The 19446-nt window shown below is 51.9% G+C and overlaps 1 protein-coding gene and 1 long non-coding RNA gene across 4 annotated transcripts in view; one reads left to right on the top strand and one right to left on the bottom strand.

Moving 5' to 3' along the window:
• CREB3L1 (cAMP responsive element binding protein 3 like 1) overlaps positions 1–19446 on the bottom strand; it is a 55013-nt gene that overhangs the window by 33815 nt on the left and 1752 nt on the right. The window lies entirely within an intron of this gene.
• Positions 1221–18456, top strand: LOC103796300 (uncharacterized). 2 transcript variants are annotated; one of them, XR_013523405.1, is made up of 4 exons: positions 1221–1346; positions 7200–7258; positions 9169–9488; positions 14973–18456. It is a non-coding gene; the product is annotated as an uncharacterized LOC103796300 (long non-coding RNA). The 2 variants fall into 2 exon arrangements; XR_013523406.1 differs by lacking the exon at positions 1221–1346 and adding an exon at positions 3569–3663.

The raw sequence follows: 19446 nt of genomic DNA, 5'->3' as shown, positions 1-19446 counted from the left end.
TCATACAGACGTGCTTTTGACTCCTATCTCCATCATTTGCCAAATTGCTTAATTTCTCTGTGCCTCAGTTTCCTCATCCATAAGGGGAAAATAATAGTTCCTACCTCATTGTGTTGCCATGAGGATCTACAATTTTGTTAGATAAGTACTCACCTCATAGGAGTGTGAGGGTAAAATGAGTAAATACAGTACATGTAAAACACACATCAGTGCCTGCTACAGAGTGAGAGCTCGATCATGGTTAGCTATGGTTTTCATGAAATCTGCAGACCCTCAACTCTGGCCCTGAGCTGAGTCTGGAACCAATAGTGGGGGCTGGGGGTTGCTGAGGGGTGTTTGGTCTTCTCCAAACAAAGTCTGATGAGAGAATCCAGGACAAAATGAGCTCAGAAGCCCCACTGGCAGGGGTACTCATCCACTTCCCAGTTTGCCAGCAATCAGTCATCATCCATTTCTGTTGTGCTTTTTTGAGATGGAGTTTCACTCTTGTTACCCAGGCTGGAGTGAAATGGCCCGATCTCAGTTCACCACAACCTTCATCTCCCAAGTTCAAGCAATTCTCCTGCCTCAGCTACCTGAGTAGTTGGGATTACAAGTGTGCGCCACAAACCCGGCTAATTTTTGCATTTTTAGTAGTGGCGGGGATTCACCATGTTGGTCAGGCTGGTCTTGAACTCCTGACCCTGTGATCTGCCCACCTCGGCCTCCCAAAGTGCTGGAATTACAGGCATGAGCCATCTGTTGTGCTTTTAACCTTCCAAAGTGCTCTCCTATGCATCATTTCATTTAATCTTCACAATTACCCAATAAGACAAGGAAGTTGTAGATCAGCATTTGACAGAGAGGGAAACTGAGGCCCAGGGAGCTAATACAGCAGCTCACTATCCCTCACTGCCCCGTCCTTCCACAATGCAGTAGACCCTCCCCAGTCGGATAATTGTCTAATCACCCAACTGTAAACTCCGAGGCAGGATCTGCGCCCTGTTTACCTGCTGGCTTCCAGCACCTGGCTCATGATACTGGTGGAGGGACAGGGCATTGTAACCAGATGGCAATGCCATCAGTATACCTACTGTCCATCAATACCTGGAGTGAGGCAGTACCAGGAGGTCAGAGCTGAATGAGTTTCTAAGAATCACTGTGATCCCAGACAGAGGCCATTTACAGAGTACAACCACCCCCCAACCACCCAACCAGCCACAGCCAGGGCTGCGCTAGCCACACCCTCCGCAGAGCCCGGGCCTGCCGGCTGGGGGCGCTTCTACCAGTTCTCTCCCTTAGGGTCTCTCAAAGGCCTGGCGTCGGGCCCAGTGGGAGGGGGCGTCGGGCCCGAGCAGAGGGAGCCGGTGAGTCAGAGGCTAAGGTATTTCTCCTGCAGCTGCTTCTCGGGCGATAAGGGTTTGCCAAGCCCCTTCCTGGGGCCTGGGAGAGGAGAGATGCTTCCTCAGATCTGGGCTGGGTTCCCCGAAGGCCTTGGCTCAGGCAGATGACCCAGGTTCTTCCCAGAGACCCTTTTAAGGTGCCCACAGGAAACTGCTTAGAGAGCTCAGTTGGCCCCATTGTGTGAGCAGCCCCCACCCCACCTGCTAGAAACGGCAGCCAAAACCCAGCAGGACGAAGCTTCCAGAGCGGAGGGAGCCAAGTGGAAGGGGAGGGCGGCCAAGGGGCAGGAGGGGTGGGGGTGGAGGACACTCCGACGCCCGGGTCCTGTTTGCACAGGGCTTCTTCAGGTGCTGGGTGGACGGTGGGCGTGCCCCATCACTCCCAGGCCCACCTCACCCTCCTGGGAGCATTGCCATCAGGGACTCCTCTAGAGAGCTCTGGGGCCCTAGTTCCGTCTGATGCCTGGCCTCTCATGGCGGCTCAGTCAGGGTTAGTTTCTATAGTAAAGTTAGAGGCAGAAGGGACAAGAGAAAGCTCACTATCCACCGCCTCTCCCCGCCCCCGCCTACTTCTCAGTAGAGAAATCTCGGGTCCAGAGAGGGAAACGCAGCTAATTCAGAACCGCACAGTGAGAGAGCTGTGGATGTCCCGGGCCGTACAGTGAGCTGGTGCGCCCAGGGCTGCCCTGGGGTGTGTGGGACCTTCGGGTCCTCTCACTTCTTCCACCGCATCCACCTGGCCCCATCCCTGGAAAGCCCATTCTGGAGACCTCAGACCTCCTCCGCTCCAGCACGACCCCTTGTCCCCGCTACCCCCAACCACACCCAGCCCGCCCTCCACTCCACACACAAAAGTTCGTGTTTCGCTTGTCGGATGGAAACTGGGGAGCCGGAGGAAGGGGTCGGTGGCCAGGAGTCCACGAACGGCAGGGGAGCCATGTGTCAACGCTCTGAGGAGACAGGGTTCTGCAGGGGGTGAGCGTCCTACGGGGGTGCCTTTCCAGGCAACGGGGGTGGGAAGCCCGAGAAGGAAATATTCTGATTTGTTTCCCTCCTCGTTAAATACTTTTTCCTATAGTCATGCCAATATAAGCTCCTTCTCGGCTGCCACGCGCAGCCGGCGCCGGCTTCCCTCTCTTGGAGGAGGTTCCCGAGCTCTCCGGCTCGCAGTCCCGCGTACCCCTCCTTTCGGCTGCACCCACTCCCGGAGCCCGGCCTCAGCCGCCCGCCCTTTTTTTAAGAGAAGGATCCGGGCGCCGGGGTCCTGGAGCGGCCCACAAAGGGTTAACTCGGGAGCGCCCGGAGCCGCCCCTCCCCGGAATCCGGCCCGCTCATTGGTGGGAGCCACAGAGCTCCTGGCCAATGGGGGGAGGCTGCGAGCAGCTGCCCGCGGCGGCGTGGAGGGCTCGGGAGGAGTGAAGGGCTCACGCGGAGGAGGGTCCCGGCCTGAGCCGACGGCCCGCGGCCGGGGGAAGCGTAGGGTGCACTGGCTCGGGCCTGCATGAGGCCTGTTCTGCGTCTGGGGCCGAGGCAGAAATGGCCTGGCGGTCTCACGCTGTCCTAAATCTCTCATCAGTAGCATGGCCCCACCCCCACCTCCGCAGGGGAAGTGGAGACCGAGGGTCTCCCCTACGTCCCCGACTCAAAGGGCGGCCGGGCCTTAAATCCCCTTGCAGCTCCATCTCCAGCCATCCTACCGTGGGGCGCTTTGTGGCTCTCTCATGGCGGCCGATAGGACTCTCCCGGGGCGGTAATGGGACTGGCTCTGGCCTTGTTTTCCCCCTCCCTAAATTCCTTCCCTAAGGTCAGTGCAGACCGGGTAAAGCTCTGGGGCGCAGCTGCCTGCTGGGGTCGGTGTAGGAAAAGGGTCTCCCTAACCAGAAGCAGCCTCAGCGCGCCCCCTTCCCTCAGGCCCCTGGCTCCTTGGCGCTGCACCCCCATCCCTAACTTCTGCCTCCTCCCTCAGCCCAGGCTGATTCAGTCCGTGCCTGGCGAAAGGAGGAGGAGACCGGAGTGGGTCCAGGCTGAGCTGTGGGATAAAGGGTTTGGGGGGGAATCCTGAGCCCGGACATTCCTTCCGAGAGAGTGAGTGCTAGGGAGAGATGGGAGGAGAGTCCTCTCACATTTCCCCCTTTCTTCCCCCTCCTCCCGCAGGCTGGGACCCACAGACCCCCCCCCCCCACACACCCCAACACACACTGACCCATACATTCCCGGACGGTTACTTGCCTCGTGGTCACTAGAAAATTGTACCATTTCACGCTGAAGGGCCTTCATCAGTGTGAGTCACTGCTGTGCCTGAGGGTCGCGGCGGGGGGGGGGGGGGGGGGCGGAGGGTCGAGGGGGTGGTGCAGGAGTGGGAATGAGAGGAGATGGGCCCCTTGGGTCTCCAGTTGTCAGCAGACCCACCTTGTCCTTGTTCTTAAGCACTGCCATCCAGTGTCTGGGGGTCCTAGGAGACCCAGACCTGGCCTTCCCAGAGCTAAGGCCATCCTGCGAAGGAGAAAACGCACTGAACTGAAACTCAGGAGGCCTTAATTCAAGACCCAGCTCTGCTCTGAGACCTGGGCAGTGGCAGGTGTTTCCTCTCTGGGCCTCAGTTTCCTCATCTGTTACAGTCTGTGTCTCTGTAGTGAGTTGGCAGGGGCAGAGTAAAGTGACTTAGTCTTCAGAATGTGGGCCTTTTACCTCTGCCCTGGCCTCTTGGGGAGTGAATGGAGTGAAACCAGTTCTCCTGGTCCCTGGAGCCACCCCTTCCCAGAGTCTTCCTGGCAGAGCATGGGGGTAAGGGAGCATGCTGTTCCAACCTCCAACCTCACTCTCAGCCCCCAGTCCCCGCAGGCCGAGGGAAGGCGGCTGCTGAAGTTTCATATTTTCCCCTACTGAACCGTTCACCACAGAGCCCAAGTCCAAATATGCAGAAATACTTCTGTGTGTGTGTGTGCATGCAAGTGTGTGCACATGACACGCAGATGTGGGCTGAGGGGTTCCTTCGTACACAGGGGAACACCACCTCTCTGACACCACATAATGAAAGGTATACACACCCATCGACACATTCAGATGGTTCCATCTACAGCCTTGTATAGGCGCTATCACACATCCAGACACCCCCACAGAGTCACATAGGCTGACACTGTCAGGTGTGAATGCAAACTCAAAAAGACACACATCAGATGTGATCAGACATTGATTCACACCCGTACGCTCACACACATGCGAAGTCACCCCAGACATAGCATCACACAGACATGGTCACGCACACTCGCTGTCACACACACAGCATCTCACATGACCACGGAACTAAATGTTGGCAGCACCAAGCCAACATCTTAGTGCCCGAGATGACTGAGTCATCTGAACACCAGTGAGGGAGGTTTGGGAGCCCTGGGCTTGCATGGGGTTGGGACAGTGAGGGCTGGAGGAAGCGTCAACATGGGGACAGAGCTTTTCTTTGCCAATGTGTGCTGGAGAAAGGAAGGAGAGAGGAATCAGCAGGCTGATGCCAGCCGCAGGCTACTTCAAGGCAGAGCAGAGTCCTGGGGAGGGTGCGTATTCTCTGTATTCCCCCTGGCCCTGTTAGTCTGGCCCTCTCATTGTCCCTCCTGACACTGGTAACCTTGCCCTAGTCAGGCCATAGCTTCCTCAGTTTCCCAGCCAGCCCCTGGCATCTTCTGACCAGGCAGCCCATGTGCTGTGGCCCAACCCTGGGGCAGGCGCCAGGCACTGTCTGGGCAGGAGGAAGTGATGGCAGCGGGTGCCGGCGTCCAGGGCTGGGATTAGCTGTATCTGGCACCTCCGAGGGCGCAGCAGCCCACAGTCTGGCTGCTGGAGATGCTGGTCTACAGGCAGTGGCCAGGGGGTCTCTGTAGAAGAGCTTAGGACACCGGAAACTGAGTGGTGGGGTTGGTGCCAGAGGCCTCTGGAGAATTAGGGCATCTAGTCACATTCATTTATTCATCATTCATGCATTCATTTAGTATTTACTCAGCATCTGCTGGGTGCTCAGCTCTGTGGATACAGAGATGAACAAGACCCAATTCCTGCTTTCAAAAGGCTTTCTAACCAATGATGGGACTACAGAGGCCAGTCCAAGTCTTGAACTGTGATCTCTTTCCAGAGCACCCTCCACCTTACATCCAGAGGGGTCTTCTAGGCCAGTCAGGGGGCTCACAGCTGTAATCCTACCACTTTGGAAGGCCAAGGTGGGAAGAATGATTGAGGCCAGGAGTTTGAGACCAGCCCTGGGCAACACAGTGAGACCCCATGTCTAAAAAAAAAAAATTAAAAAATATTAGCCAGGTGTGGTGGGGTGTACCTGTAATTCCAGTCACTCAGGAGGCTGAAGTAGGAGGATTGCTTGAGCCCAGGAGTTTGAGCCTGCAGTGAGCTATGATTACACCACTACAATCTTGCCAGGGCAACAGACAGAAACCATGTCTCTAAAAACAGGAATCTTCTAAAACTTAGGAGTCACTATGTCATTTCTCTGCTCCATTGATGAGGAACTTGTACTCTCTCCCAAGGGTAGTAGGGAGCTATACTCATTGATGGCTGCCTACTGCCCTTAGGATCGAGTACGAGCTCCTTGGTGTTGCTTCACACGACCCACCCGTATTGCATATATGTCTTGCTGTGTCCAATTCTTGTCCAAATCTGCAAAGCCTAGCATTGGTCCTGGCACACAGTGGGTGCTCAGATGTTTGCTGAGTGACTGATTGACTGACTGGATGAGTGTGAATGAAGGACTGTGTCAGAGCTCATGGACTCAGGCCCTTTTTTCGGCAGCAGAGAGCCTCCAGGAATTACCATCCCGAATCTTGCTCTGATGCCAGCTTGCTCCTGCTCCAGGCAGAGTTTCCATGTGCTTGGACTCCTTCCTTCGGCTCCTCCCTAGTGGGGCTGCTGTACCCATTCTCCAGGTTGTTCTTCCCCAAGCCTTTCTGTTCTTAAGCCCCAGCCAGATCAGGTACCTGGGAAGCACAGACACCACTCATGCTGGAATTGCTGTCCCCCCAGACCCAGCCAGGCCTAAGGGTATAAACAGAACACAGTGGCCAACCTGCCAGGGCTGCTCTCCCGGCCCCTGGCCAGCTGGAAGGCCCTCCTCGCCTGGAGCCTACTGCCTCGCTCTGGCTGGAATTCCCTTGGCCTCTTCCCTCTCCTCATTGCACTCAGCATTTGGCCTCTGACTTCCTCAGCAGTCCCGGCCTGTCTGAGTTGTCCTCAGGTTTTATTTTTGGAAAGAGTGGTATTCTCTCTCCTTATTTACTCCCTTCTTTCAGGGAAGGTGTGGGACCCCTGGGCTCAGCTGGGGATTAGGCTATTGCCTCCAATCCCTGGGGGCTGGACCTCTCTGGGCCTCCATGGGAGGGGACCTCCAAAGACTCTTGACCCACCCGATGCTTCAAAGCCAGCTGTCTCTGCCTTCCTTCCCCCACCCAGTAGGTGACTAATGCCTGCCCTTGCCCTTCTTGAAGAGCCCCACAATGGCCAAAAGAAATCATTACAATTTAGGAGCTGAAAGGAATTTTGGCATCATTAGATCCACCCCCTCTTATTTGCAGAGGCAAAGCAGTTCAATGGTAATAAGCAAGGGAGGCAGACAGACCTGGCTCTCATCCTGGTTCTGCTACTCACTGTGCAGGCTTTAGGCAAGTTACTTAACCTTTCTGAGCCTCAGTCCTGAATATAAAATGGGAACACTCATATCCACCCCAGCAGGTTGCTGTGAGGATGAAATGAGATAACATTTGTAAATTAATGCAGGACACATAGGAGGAAGGCTCTCATTAAATGCAGCTGTTATTATTACAGATGAGGAAAATCCAGAGCTGGGGATGGGAGTGCACGTGCCCAGGGTCACATAGCCCAAGGTAAGCAGCCATTTCCAGAGTCATTTATTCATCTCTATCTCCCTTCCAAGGAGAAGAGGACGGGCACCAGCTCAAAGGCACACTTTCCTTGAGTCAGTTGGATGGACAAACCCCTGGGTCTTCAGTGCCTACCTCCTGCCACCATGCCCAGGCCCACCTCTGTGGCAGGCGTTTCCTCCATTGTCCCAGGACCCTCTTTCTTGCTCACTGAGAGTCAGGGGTCTGGGGAAGAGACCCTAGCATTCAGCCCCAAGTGGCCCTCAGGCCAGTGGGACTCTGAGGGGAGAGGGGAGTGCTGGGTGCTGACATCACAGAGCAGAGAAGCTAGAGCCACAGTCATGCAGGCCAGCTGGGGCCCTTCCAGTTCATCCAGATGTCTCAGGAATGTGCTGAGCTGGGAACTACCACCTTCCTTCCCTCCCCACCCCCAGCCCCTCGTCCCTTTGCTTGCTCAAGCTCTACTTCTGCCCACCCGCTTGGCTCCTCCTCTTTCATCTCTCCCTGGGAGGCCTCCTGTCCACTGTCCCTCTGGCACAGTACCACTGTCAGGCTCCCTCTCAGTCCTCTGAAGGGATTGCCAGAGGCAGGAGCCCTTCCCCTCGGCAGACTCCAGGGGCTGAACTTGTGGGGTGGAGGGAGATGGGAGCTAACAGGGAGGAGAGAGTTCTGAGCAGACAGTGCATGCCAGATCCCAAATGTGGAACTGATTTGCAGCCCTGGAGAGAAAGGGGTGAAGGCTTTGGGGTGGCAGAGGGCAGGGCTGGAAGGATGGTGAGTGGGGCTCTGGGCATCTTGTGCCAGCCAATGGGTGGGAGGGTCAAGGAGCTGGAGTGCCAGGTTGGGCTGGGCTCAGGAGGGTTCAGATCCTTCTAGACCCCTGGGGTTCATAGGGACGTGCTTTATCTGATAGTGGAGGGTCCTGAAGTATTGGAGGGGATGGGGGAGCCTGGTTAGGGTCCTGGTATTGGGCCAGGAGCCAGGACCTGGTTCAGGCTGGAGCTCCCAGCCCCGAAGAGGAACAGCCTGTCCCTCTGCAAGGGCGGAGTTGCCTTGGGCCTCCCCAGGCCAGCCTGGCTCTGAGTGCTGGGGATGAAGGAACCAGAAGGGAACTGGTGCTCCTGGCCCAGTGTGAGAGTCACATCAGGGCATGGGCAGAAGTCAGAGGAGAGGAGCGACCTGAAGTCAGCTTCGAGAGTCACATCAGGGCACGGGCAGAAGTCAGAGGAGAGAGGGAACCTGGAATCAGCTGCTGCCCTGAGCTGCCCTAGGCTCAGAGAGGGCCCACAATTCTGTCCCCCCTGGGGGAGAGTCCCTGATCACCCAGACAGGCGGACAGCTGAGAGCCCCCTGATGGACCACAGACTTCCTAGCACTGAGACCGTTCAGAGGAACTGGTGACCATCACCTGGTGCAACTCAGAACTATCATTGGCTCCCTCCTGCCTGCTGAAAAACTCCCAGCTCCCAGCATGATATTCAAGGGCTGAAAGAAACTGATCCTAACTTACCACTGGAGCTGGAGCCCCTCGTTTTCTCTTCTCTCCAGCCTAGCTGGAAGGACCACTCCCAGCTCCTTAAACCTGCTGTGATCCCCATGGCTGCAGGACCTTTGCTTATACCTCTCCTGGTGCCTGCAGTGTTTTGTCCTTTATCTCCTCATTCTAACTCTTCCTGTCCTTTAAGGGCCAACTCAAATGCTGCTTCCTCCAAGAAGTCTTCCCTGATCACCAAGCTTGAAGAGTCATCTCACTCTCTGTTCTACTGTAGCACTTACAGACTGTTGTTAGGTCATTGGTTAGTATCATGCCCTGAACTCTAATTATACACAATGGGATCCTGCTGTCCTAAACGTTAACCTTCTTGAGGGTAGGATCAAGGACAGATTTCATCCTTTTTTTTTTTTTGAGACAGGGTCTCACTCTGTTGACATGATCTTGGCTCACTACAACCTCTGCCTCCTGGGTGCAAGTGATTCTCCTGCCTTAGCCTCTCAAGTAGCTGGGACTACAGGAACGGACCACCATGCTCAGCTAATTTTTGTATTTTTTGGTAGAGACAGGGTTTCACTGTGTTGGCCAGGTTGGTCTCAAACTCCTGACCTCAAGTGATCTGCCCGCCTCAGCCTCCCAAAGTGCTGGGATTACAGGCGTGAGCCGCCGCGCCCAGCCCAATTTCATCCTTGAACCCTCTGCAGAGCTTCAAACCGGGCCCAGCATATATTCTGCCTAATAGTAAGTATCATAATATAATAAGAGTGAATATTTATGTACCAGGCGCTGCTCTAATTCCTTGCACGTAGTATCTCATTTAAGCTTCAAAAGATAAAGTGGGTATTAGTACCCTCGCTTTATGTATGAGATGCTGAGGCTCAGAGTAGTTAAGTAGCTTGCCCAGGTTCCTTTAGTTAACAAGTGGTCAAGCTGGGATTTGAACCCAAGCTCTGACTGCAGAGCCCATGCTCTTAAGCACCCACAACAACACTGGTTGCTGAAGGAATGATCCCGCTGCCCCATTGCAGCACCTAGTACAGGGCCAGATACAAAATATGGGCCCCCACTCCACTCACTGGGTTCATTCCTGGGGATCTGGTTTTGCTTCTTCCCTGGCCATCCCTCTTCTGATGCCCAGAAAGAGCCCCAAGAAGGGGACTGGGGCTTTTTGACTTTACCCAGAGGAAAGAGCCTTCCATCTCCAGACAGTTGAGACAGATAGAAAAATAAAATCCACGCTGGGCGCAGTGGCTCACGCCTGTAATCCCAGCACTTTGGGAGGCCAAGGCGGGCAGATCACCTGAGGTTGGGAGTTTGAGACCAGCCTGACCCACATGGAGAAGCTCTGTCTCTATTTAAGAAAAAAAAATTATATATATATATATATATATATATATATATATATATATATTAACCTGGGTGTGGTGGCACATGCCTGTAATCCCAGCTACTCAGGAGGCAGGAGAATCCCTTGAACCCGGGAGACGGAGGTTGTGGTGAGCTGAGATCACACCATTGCACTCCAGCCTGGGCAACAAGAGTGAAACTCTGTCTCAAAAAAAAAAGAAAAGAATAAGAAAATTCCTGTGATCAGTGCTCTGCAGGGCTGGACAGGTGGGACACTCCTGCAAGGGCTGTCCAATGCCGTGAAGCTTCCTTTTAGGCAATGACAACAACAATCACAATTAAAATGGCAAGGGAGATCATATTTAATAATAATTTAATTACATTAAACATAACTAAGAGGCCTGGATGCGGTGGCTCATGCCTTTCATCCCAACACTGGGAGGCTGAGGCAGGCAGATCATTTGAGGCCAGGAGTTTGAGACCAGCCTGGCCCACATGACCAAAGCCTATCTCTGCTAAAAATACAAAAAATTAGCCAGGCGTTGTGAGGCACACCTGTAATCCCAGCTACTCGGGAGGCTAAGGCAGAGAATCACTTGAACTCGGGAGGCAGAGGCTGCAGTGAGCCACTGCACTCCAGCCTGGGCAACAGAGCAAGACTCCATCTCAAAAAAAAAAAAGAATAAATAAATAAAATAACGAAGAGTATAATTGGATTATTTGTAACACAAAGGATAAATGCCTGAGGGGATGGGATGGATACCCCATTTTCCACGATGTGAGTTTTTTGTTTTGTTTTTGAGACAGAGTCTCTCTCTGGAGTGCAATCTTGGCTCACTGCAACCTCCGCCTCCCGGGTTCAAGTGATTCTCCTGCCTCAGCCTCCCGAGTAGCTGGGATTACAGGCACGTGCCACCATGCCTGGCTAATTTTTGTATTTTTAGTAGAGATGCGGTTTCACTATGTTGGTCAGGCTGGTCTCAAACTCCTCACCTCATGATCTGCCTGTCTTGGCCTCCCAAAGTGCTGGGATTACAGGCCTGACCACCACACCCAGCCCATGAGGTGATTATTATTACAGGCCTGTACCAAAATATCTCATGTACCCCATAAATATCTAACCTACTATGTACCCACAAAAATTAAAAATTGGCCAGGTGTGGTGACTCATGCCTGTAATCCCAGCACTTTGGGATCCAAGGAGGGAGGATCACTTGAGCTCAGGAGTTTGAAATCAGCCTGGGCAACATGGCAAAAACCATCTTTACAAAAAATTGGCCAGGCACGGTGGAGTGTGCCTGTAGTCCCAGCTACTTGTGGGGCTGAGGTGGGAGGTTCACTTGAGTGTGGGAGGTTGAGGCTGCAGTGAGCTGTGTTTGTGCCACTGCACTCCAGTCTGGGCAACAGAGTGAGACACTGTCTCAATAAAATAAAATAAAAACCAAAAGAATAAAAACAGAAGTGGCAACTATTGTTTATAAAGGGTTTATGGTGTGCCAAGCCCTCTACCAGAATTTCTAATGGAATCCTCTTAAGAAGCCTATGTTTTACCATGAGCCCTACTTTTGGATGAGAAAAATAAGTTTGGAGAGGTTAAACACCTGCCCAAGCTCACATAGGTGACAAATGAGAGTCCCCAGGTCTGAACAGCGCTGAAGGCATCCCACCTTGAGCAAGGATCATCTCCCCAGCACTTGCCCCATAATCTACCATCTGACCTGAGGACCCAATGTCTGCTCAGGTTGAGCCTGGGAGTAGGCACCTGGTCTCAGGATGTTCCTGTTTAAAATCTCCCCAGAGGGGTGGATTCAGGATCTACAGCTAATCTCTGTTCCAACTCATGCAGCTTTGAGAGACCAAGATATTCAGAACTGAGCTTATTTCTTTTATTTTTGTTTTTTTTTGAGACGGAGTCTTGTTCTGTTGCCCAGGCTGGAGTGCAGTGGAGTGATCTTGGCTCACTGCAAACTCCACCTCCCAGGTTCAAGCAATTCTCTTGCCACAGCCTCTTGAGTAGCTGGGATTACAGGTGCCCGCCACCATTCCCGGCTAGTTTTTGTATTTTTAGTAGAGATGGGGTTTCGCCACGTTGGCCCAGATGGTCTCAAACTCCTGACCTCAAGTGATCCGCCCACCTTGGGCTCTTGAAGTGTTGGGATTACAGGCATGAGCTACCACACCTGGCCCTGAGTCTGATTCTTAAGCTGGGTAAGTTTCCACGTATTAATTTTATTATACTTTATAATTGATAGATATACATTATATATATTCTTTCAGTGCACAATATGTTTCATAATAGAAAAGGCCGTGATGATAAAGTGAAAGGGAGAGGTGGCATATAGGCTAAGATTCACGATTTGAATAATCGAATGAATGAATGAATGAATCTACTTTAAAAAAGAGGCCCATCAAGGCTGGACGTGTAGAAGTGTCCTTTCTTTTACTATCTATCCATTCACCTATTCATTCCTCTATCATCCCCACCCTACTCGATCCTGCCTTCCTTTCATCCATCCAATACATAAACATTTCCTGGCTGGGTGTGGTGGCTCACACCTGTAATCCCAGCACTTTGGGAGGCCAAGGTGGGCGGATCACCTGAGGTCAAGAGTTTGAGACCACCCTGACCAGCATGGAGAAACCCTGTCTCTACTAAAAATACAAAAATTGGCTCATGCCTGTAATCCCATTTACTGCGAGGCTGAGGCAGGAGAATCACTTGTACCTGGGAGGCGGAGGTTGCGGTGAGCTGAGTTGCATCATTGCACTCCAGCCTGGGCAACAAGAGCGAGTCTCCATCTCAAACAATAACAACAGAACAAAAAACATTTCCTGAGCACTCAGTCATTATATCATTATAGCTGTACCTCGGGAATAGCCAAAAATAATTGACTGACACTCCCTGCTCTCAAGAAACTCTCAGTTTAGTTCAGAAACTCTCAGAAATGAGGAGGCCGAGGCCCAGAAAGGGAAAGTGATTTGCTTAAGGTCACACAGCAAGTGAGGGAAATGAGGTGAAGAGGGAAATAGGCAAAAGCTCAGACCTATCTTCCTCCAAAGCAAGCCCCACTCAATCACTGCCTGAAACCCACCTCCCGGCTCTCCGTGAAGGCCTGAAGAGCCTGCCTCACTCCATTGCTACTTTCATTTTTGTTATTCTTTTGGAAGGGGAGGAGGGGCTGGTGGCTGCTGCTGTCCAGCTGATATGTCAGACCACACATCCCAGCCCAGATGTATCAGCCTCTCTGTAATGGGTGAAGTGGCTGCTGGGCCATGAACCAAGGGCCAAGGAAGCGGCAGTGAAGCTCTGCCCCAGGGGAACTGTGGGAGGAGGCACACTGAAACCAGCAGTAGGGAAGCCCATGGTTGCTGTACTGTCAAACTGGCCTTGTAGACAATATGGTGTGTCTAGATGGTGGGGATTAAGATTTTTGACGCTCCAAGGAAATCAATATCTTTGATATTTTTCCTCTGAAGTTCAGAGTTCTGGGCCACTTCCTGCCTTTCCCAGCTTCTCCTGAACCAGACACTTCCACCTCCACATATTCTCCAATCTTGGTCCGGGGTCCTGCCATTCACTCTGGCTTCCTCAGGGCTGCTCAAGAGGGTTACACAGAGTTCCAGCCAGAGCAATGCTCATGGTCTTGACTTAACTCCACCCAAATCTTTCTTCTCCATCCTGTCCCATAGAGTGCTGAGATTTCCAGAGGAACAGCCTGTTCTCCAGCATCTGGAGCTGGTTTCTTGAGGGAGGTTCAAGGGCAAGTCAGGTCCCAGAGAGAGATGCTCTGGGAGGGCCTCAGTACCAGGACTCACACGAGGCACACGGTATGGAGAGAAGACACAAGCAGGGGTGTCCTTTATGCTCCCCTCTCCTGATGCAGTAGCCAGGCCAGGCCAGGGCAGACAGAAACAGCCTCCTGAGGAGTCCCAGGAGCTTCAGAGAGCAAAGGTCCAAGTCCCTAGAAGGGCTGGGGAACGGCATCCTGGGGTGAATCTGAGGATAGGGTGTGAAACGGGGTGTAGGAGATTGTCCAGGGGATCTGGCTTTGCCCATAAAGTTCTAGGCATCCAAGATGCCCTAAAGATGGGAGTGGGTGAGGATGAAGGCAGGGACCCTCTGATATTCAAGATCCTGAATTTTCCTTGCTCTAGAGGGCAAAGCTCAAACCAGACCAAGAGAACTTGCTTGTAGTTGCTTTTTTTTCTCCTCCTTCACTCTCTCTGTAGGACCCCTGCCTTTAAGCAGAGTTAATATGTTCCCCTCTCTCAGTTTTCTCATCTGCACAATGGATAATGATGCCTATACATGCTCTGTAAAAGGAACATGGCCCCAGTCCCTGCAGAAATGCATTTTTTTTTTGAGATGGAGTTTTGTTCTTGTTGCCCAGGCTGGAGTGCAATGGCGTGATCTAGGCTCACTGCAATCTCCACCTCTCGGGTTCAAGCGATTCTCCTGCCTCAGCCTCCCAAGTAGCTGGGATTACAGGCATGTGCCAACATGCCTGGCTAATTTGTTTGTATTTTTAGTAGAGATGGCGTTTCACCATGTTGGCCAGGCTGGTCTCCAACTTCTGACCTCAGGTGATCCACTTGCCTTGGCCTCCCAAAGTGTTGGGATTACAGGTGTAAGCCACTGCTCCTGGCCAGAAATGCCTTCTAATAATTCATTTGCCACTAAGGATGCAGGAAATTGGGGCACCATGTGCAGAGATCATCTTCTGAGAAACCTTTGATGACCTGTAGCCTGGCTCAGCCACCTGCCACGTTCTGCTCCATCATGGCGCCCACCACGATGTTGATACTGCCTACTTCCCTCTCTGTCTCTCTCATTCATCTGTGAGTGACTGAATGGCCAAGTGTATCTTCTTCGTGCAGGTTACCCTGGCACCAGAATAGATGTTCCCTCAGTGCCCAGTTGCTGAAGGAATAGATGTGTGTATTAATGAATGAACAAGTGAATTCCCGGCTGGTCCAGGGAAGCCAGAGGGACATCACAACGTATCCGGGTACAGATAGCACTTCTGTGGGACTCAGCATCGCTACCACCCTAAGGACCCCGAAAACCCCAGGACCCCTTCAAGAATTGTAAGTACACCTCTTGAACACTTAAATCTGATTTTTTTGGGTCTTGCTGTATTGCCCAGGTTGGAGTACAGTGGCATGGTCATAGTTCACTGCAGCCTTGAACTCCTGGGCTCAAGTGATCCTTCCACCTCAGCCTCCCAAGCAGCCAGGACTACAGGTACATGCCACCATGCCTGGATAATTATTTTTTACAGAGATAGAGTCTTTCTGTGTTGCCCAGCTGGTCTCAAACTCTTGGCCTCAAGTGATTCCCCTGCCTCAGCCTCCCAAAGTGCTGGGATTACAGGTGTGAGCCACCACATCCAGCCTGGGATTTTTTAAAAACAATTTTTCCCTTCCCTTACAAGGATTGCCCCAGCCTAAAGTAATTTTCTCTACGAATACAGTAAGTCCTTGAAATAGAGCAAAGTGCACTACAATGTAACCCAAACTTAACTTCTGTTCTATGCCCAGGCCCCTTGTCAAATAAAAGTGAGCAAAACTCCATTCTCCGTGGGGTTGGTAAAAAAAGGAGACTGCCTCATGCTCCTGTGGGACTCTCTCTGTTCTGTCTGCTGCGTGCAGTCAGCTGTCACAATTTTTGCTTTCTTGCTTTTTGTGATAGTACAGACCATCTGAAAAATATTGTTTTTTTTTTAATTTTACAAAAATATAACTCCATATTTTATATAATTGGAAATCTTATTTTTAAATTTGTATTATTATTATTGCTTTTAGAGACAGGACGTGGCTCTGTCACCCAGGCTGGAGTACAGTGGTGCCGTCATGGCTCACTGCAGCCCCAACCTCCCCTGCCCAAGTGATCCTCCCTCTACTGCCTCCTGAGCGTATGCCTCCCACAGGTGTATGCCACCATGCCCGGCTATTTTTTTTTTTTTTTTCAGTAAAGACTAGGTCTCCCTATGCTGCCCAGACTGGTCATGAACTCCTGGGCTCAAGCAATCCTCCTGCCTTGGCCTCCCAAAGCATTGAGATGACAGGTGTGAGCCACCACAAATGAACACAATTGGAAACTTTTGACTCAGTGAATTTACTGCATTATTGTAGTGTTTTACTATATTGAGCATCTATTCTGCCCTATGCCTTACTGTGCTAGGTTTATGTCAATGCATAAAACGGATACGGACTCTTCTCTTATGGAACTTACTTTCTCATGGAGGAAACAGACAATAAGCCATTAAAAGAATTGCAAACTGGGTTAAGGGCTAGAAGAAATCAAAAGACTAAAACAGAAAAGAACAGGGGGGTTCCACTTTAGGTGGTCAGGGAACCTTCCCTAAGGAGGTGACATTTGAGCTGAGATCAGAAAGCTGAGATGGAGAGACTGGGGGAAAAGCAGTTCAGATGTTAGGAACAGCATGTGCAAAGGCCCTGAGGCAGGGCTGGAAAAGGCTCAGTCTTAAGTTGGATGAGTATGGATCCAGAAGTCCTAGAGCAATCTGAAGAAGAACCTGGGGAAGATGGAAGCTCTAGAGCCAGTGCTTAAGGAGCCACAAGTTCAAATCCCCTGTGGGTCAGCCAGCTGTAGACTATTCCAGACCAGGGGCTGCAGAAAGGCCTGTGTCACAGTATGGGGATGGCTCCAGGTAATGAGAACTCATTGAAAACCATGGTGAGAGCCCTTCCTGAACCTCAGAAACAGTGTGGGCTCTGCAGGACCTTGATGGCTGCAAATAGATGGGCTAAAGGACACTTTTCTCTCCTCTCTCAGAATACGGGGTCTGGCTTGGACCCCATTTTCTACATCCATCCATCCATCCATCCATCCATCCATCCATCCAACCGTTGGTTGCTAGGCACTGGGATATAGCAGTGAACAAGCCAGACCAAGCTCCTGACTCAAGGAACTGTTCCCTCAACACTGGGGGAAGCAAAACCCAAACTAAACCTCACCTACTCCTGAGGAGTAGGTATCAGAGGTCTCCTTTCTGACTAGGCACGCTGTGATTTGGGCTCCTCCAGTAGGTTTTTCATTAGCTGTTTTCTGGCGGATTCCACTCTGAGACCAGAGTGCCTTGGCCCTTCTGTCCTTTTCCCTGTTGGTGAGAACTTAAACAGAAACACACACACACATCTCCCCTTTTAAGGGCTGGTAAAGGCCCACCCACAGACATAGGAACACCCAAACACACATACGTCTCTAATCTCCCTAAATCTCCCGGAGGCTGGAGGTTGGGGGGCCTCTCTGCTTCCCAGTTAGCTCAGGAGAAGCCAGGGTAGGAGACTGGGGAGTAGCGATCAACTTTAGCCCCCACCGCCTCCCCCCATGCTGGGCTGGTCCCTGGGTCCCCGTCACTCCCACACCTGCCCTCCCCAGCTGCAGGGAGTGAACGGGTGTGCTGGGCAAACATCCTTGCAGTTTCCTGCTGCTCCCCTCTGAGAAAACAGACCTCTTCTTCCTGCTCCTTCTTCTCCCCACACCCTCCCAGCTGGGGCTTCTCTGGGATCCCAAGCCAGTTCTCTCTAGAGAAGCCAGACATCCCTTCCCCTTAGCCAGAGGAAGGAGGGAACAGCACACAGACCCAGTGTTTCCATCTAGAGAAATGACCTGCTCTCCCTCTGGTCCTTTATCTCAGTTCTTGGAGCCCAGGCCCTCTCTCTCTCTCCTAAATGCCAAGGGGCTAAAGTGTCACAGAGTACAGTGGCTCAAGAGTGGCCCCATCAGAAACTGTGGGAGAGTGGGAAGGGCAGGGAGGAGATGCCCCTACATGGGACAGGAAGGGCAACCCCCTTCTAAGGAGACTGAGAATCACATAAACAGAACTGCGGCATCGTAAAGATATCCTCATAGAAAGAAAAATAAAGCAGCCTAGCCACCTCCAAACATACTTGTCTTGACTTTGTGCACTCCCTCTCCTTTCTGTCCAAGTACATGCATATTTCTTGCATAGTTGTTTTCAGGAGTTGAACATATATTTTGCTTTTTGCACAGAGCAACAGAACACACGCGTTTTCCACGTGATTTACGGCCCATATCTGGGTTTTTAAGGAGGATAGTGAATATCCTGCTCTCCATTTTCCAGACCGAGAGGCACACAGACATCATCTCTACTCATTCTTAACCCTGGAAACATTTTCCTATCCCCATGCAGAATGAAGAAGTTGGGGGAAGGGTTGATATGGGATCTCAGCTGGAAGAGACCTCAGCTATGGACCTGGAGTCCCCAGAGAAGGAAAATGACTTGCTTACAGTCACACAGCAACTCCTAGCTGAGCAATTCTCACTATCTCCCCCATCCAGTCTCTATGGATCAAGCCAACAATGAACTTCACATGCCAGGCATTGTGCTACGTTAACCTTCACTTAAATTTTCTCTCAAAATGCCTATGGTAATGCTATGGGGATGGTTCTAATATTCTCATTTTTCAGATGAGGAAGCCAAGGCCCAGAAGAAGAAAATTCACTTTTCTGAATTGCCCGCTGACTGATGGCAGAAACACAGAATTAAATCTCCTGATTCCCAGCCCAAGAGTCCTTTCTTTCCTTAGGCTCCCTGTCTTCTCCCGCTGCCTCTCCTGGGTCTGCCCGGGTTCGAGATCAGGAGCCTCCCCAGCAGGGCTTTTCCTCCCCAGTGTCCCAGTGCTGGATCCCACTATCTGATCGTGTCTCCTTTCCTGTGCTGGACCAGGGCCCAGATGAGCAGCTGGGGATGCAGGACTGAATGGAGCAGCAGGAAGAGGCTGCTGGCGGCCGAGTTCATTCAGAAGAAAGCCCAACTCAGAGCTGCCAAGGACTGAGGGAAGCTTACGGCAGGGGTCTACCGTCCCCCTTGACTTCAAGGCTCCAAGTTCTGACAAACCTCCTTCCCTGTGACAAGTGTCTTTTACCAACATTAAGAGGAGGTCTGGATCCCCTGGATCCTGCTGCTTTACTCATGAGATCTGTGCCAGAGCCATTATTAGGAAGACCTGCTCCAATCTCTCCCCCATTTTACAGACAAAGAAACTGAGGTCCAGGGAGGAGAGCCAGTGGCATGGACCAAGCTCACAGGGGAAGCAGAGCCAGGACTAGAACTCAAGTCTCTGCTGCCAATGCAAGCCCTCTCCCCTTATACCCTTGTTCTGTCTGCTGAATTATGCTCCCTCTGACTGGGACAAAGGGCCCTCCTTAGAGTGTAGGGTGACCAGGATGTGCTACCTAATGAGGAACAGGGAGACCTTAGCTCCCATGCCCCATTGACTCCGGCTCCTGTCCCTTGGCTTGGTTCCTCACCATTGATCTAGTGGCCTGGGATAGTTTAGGTGGAAGTCCAAGATGCTGAAG

Source organism: Callithrix jacchus, chromosome 10, assembly GCF_049354715.1.
Source record: "Callithrix jacchus isolate 240 chromosome 10, calJac240_pri, whole genome shotgun sequence".
Classification (NCBI taxonomy): Eukaryota; Metazoa; Chordata; class Mammalia; order Primates; family Cebidae; genus Callithrix; species Callithrix jacchus.
The sequence above is the reverse complement of the archived record's forward strand: the minus strand, read 5'-3'. Positions and strand labels throughout refer to the sequence as shown.